We start from the raw sequence: 10,850 nt of genomic DNA, 5'->3' as shown, positions 1-10,850 counted from the left end.
TATGGTAGGGGAATTGCTCATTAAACTGTTTTTTTGGAATATTATATGTTTCTCATTTTTGTTCTTTGTCCTCAGGTGAATAAAACCCGAATTCCTTTTTGTGATTTTTGACTTGGGATTAGTTGCCTTTCATTGGATTTGCGATTTGGTTTTATTGTTATTTTCCTGCTTTTTTTAAGTCTGTTTTTTTATTTTTCAAACCTAATACTGTGAAAGTGAAAGTAGTTAGTACGTAATTTACACGTGTGTTCTGAACTCTATTTGACGAAATAAATTATTATTGTCATCTTTTTTTTCAATACTTACTGTAATATATCAACAAATAGGCAGATGAAATGGTATGTCTTAAATATTATCAGTTATCTTTGAATAGCATGAAATTTCATTCCTTTACAAATATATATAACTTAAGGTGTCCCAAATTTGGAAGTGGTGTTAATTCCAATTTATATTCACATAATTATGCTAAAGAGGAATAATTTACCTCTATATGTTGACTAAAAGTGAATGAAGGATTCATAAAATGCTATTATTGAGTTTATTGATAATATTATTGATTTTTATTATAAACAAGCTAATTGATATTATAATTTTATTTTAAAATAAATATGCCACTAAAAATAGAAAGATAGTCATCCAAACCTAGATATTAACAGAGAAAAGAAATGTCCTTCCTAGATCACCTTATAGCCCAGTTACCACAAACAAGACTGCCGTCTCTTGGATTTGTCATTAGAAAGAATTTGTCACGTTTAAAATTCGAAGTACAGGCGAATTAAACAAAAAGTTCCTGTCCACAAGAACACAATTCAAATTTTCTGAAATTTCAAGGCAAAGATGGTCATCGTGAAAAGCAATGAAAATGAAATTGAAAACTCTTTTGAAGTGTTTAAGGATTTTAGAAGAAGTAAGACACTGTACTGGATAAACGACACATTTTCTCAGAAAACTCTCACATTCTTGAACAAAGCAGACAGATCATTTGACATTAGGACCAAAGACATATTTTAATTAATAAAAAATGATCAGATCTAGTGAGGATAAGGATAAAACATTCTGTTTTACAATGCCGTAGAGAGGGAAAAGGTAGTGATTTTGAAAAGTGACAAAATTTAAGAAGATCAAACACAGTAAAAAGATAATAAAAATATTGGAGAAATGAATTAAACAGTGGAAACAGGAGAAAGAAGCAAGTTTAATTTTTGAAAATGAATAAGAGCAGAAGATTAGTTTAAATGAACATCAGACAAAAGATGATGATGCTACTGTCCTACATGATGAAAATGAAAATACTGGTGAAAATTACAGTTGCTGTGAATAATATCATTCTCTTAAAAAACAAGGAAAACACCAGTGATGATAATAAAATAATTTTCTAGACCGCAATCTATCATCTCATGTAAAATGTCGTCTCGATTACAACTAACGATAAAATTGGGGTGCAGTCTACATTTGAACTCACAGGTACTATCTTGAAATTCAGTGAAGTTGACATTAACAATGTCAGTCTTTCTGGTCAAGAGATCAAAGTAAGAAATGGGGAATTATAGAATCTGAAAGTGCAAGTATCAATGAAGACATGTTAAGTCAAATTCAGGTCGTGCAGTTAGTGCCACTACTATATTATGAAAACCATTTGATTTCCTCTCAGGAATAATTCAAGTACCTTCTTCAAAAGGTGATGAATAGGCAGTTATCCAATAAAATCTTTTTGAATGTTATAATATCATAGATCAGGACATGGCAGTTTGATGCGACACCACTTTATCCAACACAGGTCAGCACAATACAGTAATTGCCAATCTGATGAGAATTTTGGAAAAAACAACTATATTGTGGTTCATATGCCATGATCACGTTTTTAAAATACACACTTCATATGTGATGGAGGCTTTGACAGAGCAAGAGACTAAAGGCCCAAGAAAGAAAATGTTTCATGTTTTGGAACAAATTTGGCTGAAATGTTCCACAATGTAAATAAGATGGAAAATATAATCAAGTTTCTTTCGCACTTGATTCAGACTAGCTTTCAAAATTTTGAACAAGCATTGAAAAGCCAAAGATTTTGTAACTATACACCCAATGTAAATACATTTTAGAGAGGAGATGTCCTCAGTTTTAAATTTCACCAGCCTGGAGCTTGTCATGAAGTCAGATTACTGGCAAATGCCATTTATCTGATTGTAATTTTGATGACATATGACATCATCATATGATAACAAATGGCTTATAACTGCTACAGTAGTATTTGTTTCATGCTGACATGCCTTATGTTACCTTAAAAGTTGCGTTTCAGTTAAAGCTTTTAAAATTTACTACGACCTCACACATGATCCGATGTTTGGTGATATAGCAGTGAAAATGACTGAACGTTTGAGGCGGCATACATGGTACCTGAATCCTTAGCTGGTTTTCGTTTCATTACGTGATAAAGTCCTTCCATGTGATGACAAAGTAGCTTGCATGATGAAGCTGCAGATATATGTACTTCTAATAAACATAATTAATAACACTTGGTAAACGAATAACCTATATAGGTATATACATATGTGACTTATCCTACTTAACCTGGTCCATAATGGCCACGTGGTTAGGGCACTCGACTTGAAATCTGAGGGTCACGGATTCGAGTCCCCCTTACACCAAAAATGCTCATCCTTTCAGCCATGGGAAGTTATAATGTAACAGTCAATTCTGGTATTTGTTGGTAAAATAATATCCCAAGAGTTTCCTTTCCTCTTGTCTTACACTGCTAAATTAGGGAAAGCTAACAAAGATAGTCTTCATGTAGCTTTGCACGAAATTGAAAACAATCCTACTTAACGAAATTACAGCTTCGCAAATGGAGTTTCATATTATCCATTGCTTCTAGTACACTGTTTGTTATGTTATTAGAGGCAGTAGTAACTACTTTCACGCCATTCGTGGGTTTTATAGAACTACTCGAGAATCTGCATGTATCACTCAGGGGTATTTGATATATCATCTTCTTACTGAGGCGATAACTTCACTTCTAGTGTCTTTAACTGAGACGTCCTCAGTATGTTATTATATTCCCTATGACATACATTGTTGGCTGTGTATTGCTCAAGTCCCGCATGTTCTCCAAATTTATAAAAGATTCTAGATCGTAACAATCAACAATGTTTTATGTGTATACCTAATACTAGCGATTGATAGTATTATTTCAAAGCGGAGTTTGGTAAGTATTCTAGTCTCTCGGGTGATTTGTACAAAAGCAGCTCACCAAAAGAGTAGAATATTATCATTATTGGTCATCTGCAGTGAGTGTGGTATAGGCCTAAGAAGATATAATTGTGATTAACGCTTGTTAATAAAACTACAGAATTTGACCCGCAACGTTTATAGATTTGGAAGATTACAAATTGTTGAACTTCAGCGAGTTACGAAGGATGTTAGAATTTCTACCAGGACATTAAATATCATAATCGGTAAAAGTTAGCGAAGCCAACTACTGTGAAGCCAATCAAGCTAGTTAGCTTAAGCGAGGTGTGACATTATCAACTCAAAAATAATTTGCTTGTTGTGAACCTGGATCGTCGATAAAATATTCAGTTTTGGACCATATATAAAATTCGGTATTGTCCATAAGTTTGTAAAACTATTGTATATAAACCATTATTTGCAGCAACTGTTTACAATAACCCGTTATTATAAATTGTATTGTTTTGATGTTTATGTATTAACATATATTTCTGTCAAAAAAAGAAAGTTGTATGTATGATCTTGTTGGCAAATACAATAAAAATTGATATATGTTCACATTTAATTAACTTTTAAACATAAATTCAAATTTCCATCTATTTGAAATAGTAATACATTGACATACCAAACATAATAAATCAGAGATTAATCGAAAATAAATTATAATACGTAATAATTTCGACATTCCAATTTCGATCATCTTTCCTAGTTCCATCAGTTAAACCTTCATATTGATAAAGTTTGTTGTTTTTACACTTTCTGCAACCTACTAATATGCACAAACTTGTTTTCTTTTACAATCTCTTGCATCACAAAATTAACTGGACTTCTTTGCCTTATGTCTCTAAATGGTCCTTTCCGTAACCTTGCCAACTTATTAGTGTTTCCCTTCTTCCCAATAGGGAGTGTTTAACAGTACCTTGTCTCCTAACCTGATTTCACAAGTTTATCCTAATTTGCTAAATTTTTTCTCCACATTCAACACCTTTTGTTAAACGGTTCTAAGCTCATTCGAATGCTAACTGCATTCATTGTAATAATTCTTCTTTATAGTCGTAACCTACTCCATAAGTTACTTTTCTAGAAACTAGTATATCTTGTACCAATAACATAACATGTATACCATGTAATAATCTGAATTTTTTTCAACACTTCTATATCCTAGTAATAACAGGGGGAACTGTTATCCCAAGTTTTTTTTATCATTCCCACAGTGTTGAAATGTCACATCAACGAATGTATATTGAGGCTTTCTAGTAAACCATTAGCACCTCGGTTATAACATAGACATGAAGTTACTGTTCTCTATCTTCTAATAAAAACGAACTACAGCGAAGTATTCCTGCTCTACAACCGAATAATTTATATTAACTTTTCCTAACTGTCAAGATTATTAAGTTATAGGATGTTATTTTCCATTTTTATCTATTAATGATAATACTGCGCCAATAAAAAAATCGAAAAGAACTTGTGTTAAGGAAAACTCCTTAATTCAAGTTTTAAGTTATTAAATAAATGATTTCAATAACAACACAAATCTATACAAAGTCATTATAGTTTTAGTTGCTATTAAAAGAAAGGCTGGAATGAGTGTAGAATTGTTTGTGAATTTTAAGTTTGATAAAACTCTGTGTGATATCAGGACCGAAACCCCGAGTTAAAGCAGTGTTTTTAAGTTGGTTAACCTCAATGTATTGTACAAGTTAGCTTTGTTAGTACAGAATTCTATTGGACAGTTTACACGAGTATCGTTTATGGAATTTTATTGTGACAGATGGTGATTAGACCTGTGATCTGAGTAAAGCAATGTTTCTCCTTTATATGTTCGCAATCATATTTTTGTTTCCTCATATAACTTTTATATCCACAAGGCAAGAAAAAATTATGATTCTATTTCTTGTGTAAAGTTTGTGATATTTGGTTTCGTATTATTTAGATATACATCATAGTTGACATACTGCATCCTTTTGTCACCATATACCAAAGATATCATCCATGTAACGTCCACACAGATGTTCTTAAATGGCTTTTCTTATGAATATCTCAAAAACAGTCATATAAGACAAACAGTTTGTTTGTTTGTTTTGGAATTTCGCACAAAACTACTCGACGGCTATCTGTGCTAGCCGTCCCTAATTTAGCAGTGGAAGACTAGAGGGAAGGCAGGTAGTCATCACCACCCACCGCCAACTCTTGGGATACTCTTTTACCAACGAATAGTGGGATTGACCGTCACATTATAACGCTCCCACGGATGAAAGGGCGAGCATGTTTGGCGCGACCGGGATGCGAATCTGCGACCCTCATATTACGAGTCGCACGCCTTAACACGCTTGGCCATGCCGGGCCTTAAGACAAACAGTATTTTCCTTCTTACCTCACGTAAAGATAATAGAACTGATTACTGGATGACATCAGTCTCTCTGTGGTTCCTGGTCCAAATAGTACAAGAGAAAATTGTTAACGACAATTTGGCTTTATAAGAAAATAAGTGTCCTTAAAAACACCATGCCTCTTTTACAACTTTGTAAAATTTGTAATTCGTAGTTTGACAAATTAATCTGTCTTTGGACAATATAAAGAACAAAAACAAATGTAGTTTCTCCACCTATTATACTGGGTACTGCCTTTTCCAGTTTTTAATATGCAAACTTACATGTGCCAAAGCAGATACACCTCAACCTGTCCACTTATTTATATACACACTATAAATGTCTTTATTATGGTTGGACCCTTTATGAGTCATATAAGTTGGTCAAATATGAAAATGTTTGGTACAAAACTGGATCCATTCTTCGCTCTTGCCTGATGCACCATCATTTTCATGATCGCGTAAGATATTAATCTCAGTTGTACGATTAAGAATAACTAACTTTAAAGTATTTGCTGAATAGTACGTGTTAAATGTTCTGTCAAACCACCAGATTTAAGATGACAATGTAAATAAAGCTCACATCTTTGCCAAGTTCTACTCCATTTAATCTCAGCAGATATTAGCGACTGAAAATAGCTCTTAGATCTGCAATGGTTTATTTAAGAGCCTCAAACTATATCATCCATTGTTCTACCAATCAAACAATGACAAATTGTTTTTTTAAAGTATCAGCCACTGGTTATGTTCAGCTAACTTACAGAAGTATTATTTAATGGAAAGAACAAATACCAATTATTTATTCAGTTTCAGAAAGAGGACCATTCATAACTAGAATTATCCCCTGTAATGTGGCAGCAATAGCACTTTGGTAGAACTTACTTTATTTTCACTTATCTACCTCTGACAACAAACATAGAAAAATATCTGTATCACTGCTCAACACGTCTACGTAAATGCAGGAATGAAGATGTTTTAAGATGTTAATATAGACGCAAGAAACTTGGGAGTAGTCATTCATAAATAAACCCATATCTTGCTTATGACTTGGCATTTTCACTGTTATGATGGCATTCACGTTCATATAGTAAACTGAAATTCTATGAATACACAAGACATTAACAAGTGAGACAGCCAATCCATAGTTCCATATAATGGGTCTAATAATAGAGGAATAGACAGTCGTGTTTCATGTTTACCAATGTTATAATCTACTGTAAATGAACAGTGTTCATATTTGATATAACAAAAAGAGATCTGCACTAAGACAGCTTTGACACATATTATGTAACTAACTTATTGAACATCTTTGAGCATTAGCTACATCAACCATTGGATAGTATACTGGAGTTCATTTTAAGTAAATGTAATACATATTCACAAGAACTCTGGTGTGGGTATAAAAGTTTAATTAAAATAAAGTATAGAACAAAGTTTTAACCTTCTTGGATCATCTTCAGGTTAACAGGAAGAGTCTTCAACACATGTCTCAGAGACGAACGTGTGTGTCGTCCATTCAAAATATGATGACAAAAGCATCGTATAAAATAATTTATTTATTATTTATCTAAAAGCCAAAATTAACCACGTTAGTTCTAATATAAACAATTGCATGAGTTCTATGATACGTGATTTGGGACTTCCAAACACAAATATTCAAGACTTTATAGATACAGATATTTCAAACTGTGGAGTGTTTTACAAGTCACATTTACCAGAGAGTATAGTGAAGGTTTCAGACATAATATATATTGTTATTATAAACGAACGTTACAGTTACAAATCGAGTTATACATATATATTCGGACGTTACTAAAGTATCCAATGTTGTGAATGTCCTGTTAAAATGCATGCAACTATAGAAACAACGCTATCCATATACACGGCTGTCTTTGTCAATTACATTACAGGGGCTCAAAGCTTAGTATTAATAGTTTTTAACACCACCAGGTTTTGTTAAAGGAAAATGTTTTTTTAATTTTGAATTTAACATCATAAATTTACTGATTAATCAATTCTCCATTCAATGAACTTAGCGTAGGAGTGTGTTGTTTTTTGTATAATTTTATGTCAAAATGATAATAATATAACTTTGTCTGTTTACTTTATTTTCAAATATTTTACCTTCAAACTTTAACAAGAGTTTTACGAAACGTTCTAGTTGAGTACGTTGTGTTGTACATGTAAATTACTAAGTGAACTGACAGTTACTGTTAATGTAAATCATCTGTAAAATTACAGGTTTGTATACTACCCATTGTCACCGAAAGGTGATAACTTTTTGTTAGGGTATATAACAACCCCTTTTTAAGGCAATATGTTTATTCACTCAGATCATTAAAAGAGACTTAGGTGTGAAATTTAGAATTTGTAAAAGAAGAAAATATTTTAACTTAATCAAATTAAAATAAACATGCTGATCAACTTTGGGCACAGACCTGTTCAGGAAGGTCCAAAAGAAACTTGTACATAAGTTGATTTAGTGACATACCTGGCAAGTAGCCAATCGTTATTCCTATGGACTTCTAGGTGACAATACTCTCCTTGAAGGTAAAAGAAAATCATTTTTAAAATCTGATGACAGGATAGTCATACAACAGTTACTTTTCTTTTAAATATTAAGCTGCAGAATTTGTGTGAAGTTTTATGGTCGTCAAAAAAAGAACAATTAAATCATGACGACATAGATTATAACAATCCACTGAACATTTGATATATCTTTTATTATCCAAGTTGTATCTCCCAAATTATATAAAGTTCATATCAACATACGGCGAAAATACAATAGGACCTACAGTGGCGTACTAAAAGGGGTGCAAAGGTGACAGGAAGAAGTGGGGTGCTATCGGGAGACATGAAATACCAGTACAAGTTTTCAAACGAAGTGAAAAACTCGCCAAAGTAAAAATAAAATTAAAATTTTAAAATTATTACAATAACTCAGTGTAAATTTTGATGTCTTCTCGTGTTTGTTTTCATACTTTATGTTTCGATTATTGTATCATTTGGTTTAGGTTTATTTGCGTTAGTATTGCATTATTCACGTGTGTTTTGTAATATTTTTTATTAGTGTTTCTCACTGAAGCTTTTCTGAGCCACATTTATTTATCTTCAAACAGCTTGCTGTAAAAAAAATCTACTTTGTGTGTGAGTGCATGTTTTGAAATTTATCACTCCAAAAAAAAAAAAATTAGAAAGGAATTCCACTGTAGCAATGCCACCGTTCACAGATTACATGTAATTTATAAGAGTATTTGGGCATGAATGTATTCCCTTGTGATTATGTAATAATATTAACAGATCTGAAGCTGAGATTTACTTAGGGATAAATACAAAGGTGCCCGGTCTTAATTCACATTTGAGACCGAGCACCCTTCTATTTATCCCCATTCATAAATTGCTAACCAAATTTTGTCAAATATTCCATTTTTAAACTTGAAAATGGAGATCATAATTATATTCTTTTACTTCTTCCTTTATTCTATCCTGACGTCGTAAAGTTCCATCCTGGCCCGGTCCTCTGGTGATATTTTTATAACAAGAACTAACAATCCGAGACAGGATTTTAATCACCTTATTTCAAATATATATTTCAAAAATAAATACAAATAAATTTGTCTACAAAACACTGTTCGCTAAAGTAAACGTTGGATAGAAACATACCACCACTCCATATATATTTCATATATATAATTTAGTCGAAAAGATGATGTTTTCTCATTATCCAGTTTAAAGGTCAATCCATTGTCTTTACCAGTTTGTTGTTATAACGGAATAGTATGAATACCGTTTTATCCAAAACTGTTGCGGGTCTATTAAGGTTGAACGAGAAGCACGTCTGGAAATATTATTTTGGTGAACCAAGAAAAATAACCGTTTTTAAGCTATTTCTTTCAAACGTCTTTTAAATGTATAAGACATTGTTTTCGTATTTTCTCAAATACAACAAAGTACCAGCCATGTCGATTAACAATATTGTTTTACACGTATCTTTTATATAACAGTTTGAAAAGATGTCGAACAAAAACCATTTGATTTGATTTTGAAAAAGTAAACTTCAGACCTTGCAAACCAGATAAAATTTGACAAAAGCACATGTATAACACCAGCATACCTTTTTTGTTATTTCATATGAAACTAGGGAGTAGCTTGTAATAAATTAAAATGTTTAGAGGAAATATGATAATCATTGACTCAACCCGAAAAGAAAAATCACTTCTATAATTTTCAGAGAACAAACAATTCCGAAATGTGAGAACATTATAAGGATAAACTAAATGAAATGTTCCATCCATAAAATTTATTCCCGAAAGTTGATGGGATACTAACATGATAAATATGTATAAATAAACAAATTTGAGTATTATTAACGATACACAAAAAGTAGTTCAAGAGTAAATAACTAAGAAATTACATTGCACAAAGGAATATAGCTCTAAATTCAGCTGATATATACATACAAATCAGAAACCAAAATTTTAACATTAAATCGTTTCAACAATTGATTTTCACACTTTGAAATTTAATATACAATCTTACCAGGTTCATGTTAAGTCATGGTGTAATTATTCACAATAACAATAAAAGATGGAGAAAGATGCAAGATGTGTTACTGAAGAGGATGCTTATTTAATATACGACCTATTTAATTTTTGTGATAATTCTCTATATCATTCGTACTTTAAGTTCAGTAGTAATTACTTTTGCCACAACAAGATATAATACATGAACGATTAAATTTTCATTTATACATTTTCAATGGAACAACATTTGAAGATTAATATTTCTTTTTCAAAAGACCTTTATAGTGTTTGTTATCAAGATTACTGGTTACTAGGAAATATTTCACGGGAACAAACAGTGAAAGTAGTGATATCATGCTCTATGAACTTTGAATGTTAGGAAATACATACGTCATCACGTAGTTACACACATACAGACAGTGTAGTAAGTGCTGGATTAGTTTTCATACAACTTGTTTTCATTCCAAGGCACCATGTAAAATTTAAATTGGTGAACAATTAGTAAGAAAGTTTATTTCAGTTACATCATGTTTTTTTAGACACAGAAAATACAATTAGTGAATAAAAAAACAATGTTAATATATATCGGATAATTTATGCCAAAGAGGACATTTATTTCAACATTTACCTTTGTAAATCAGTTGTGTTTAAAGGATGTATAGCGACTATTCTTGTTACTTCTGTGTCCAGAATGGATTTTTTCTTACTGATTACATACAGTTTAAACATTT

This window comes from Tachypleus tridentatus, chromosome 1 (assembly GCF_004210375.1).
Source record: "Tachypleus tridentatus isolate NWPU-2018 chromosome 1, ASM421037v1, whole genome shotgun sequence".
NCBI lineage: Eukaryota > Metazoa > Arthropoda > Merostomata > Xiphosura > Limulidae > Tachypleus > Tachypleus tridentatus.
Note: the sequence above shows the minus strand (reverse complement) of the source record.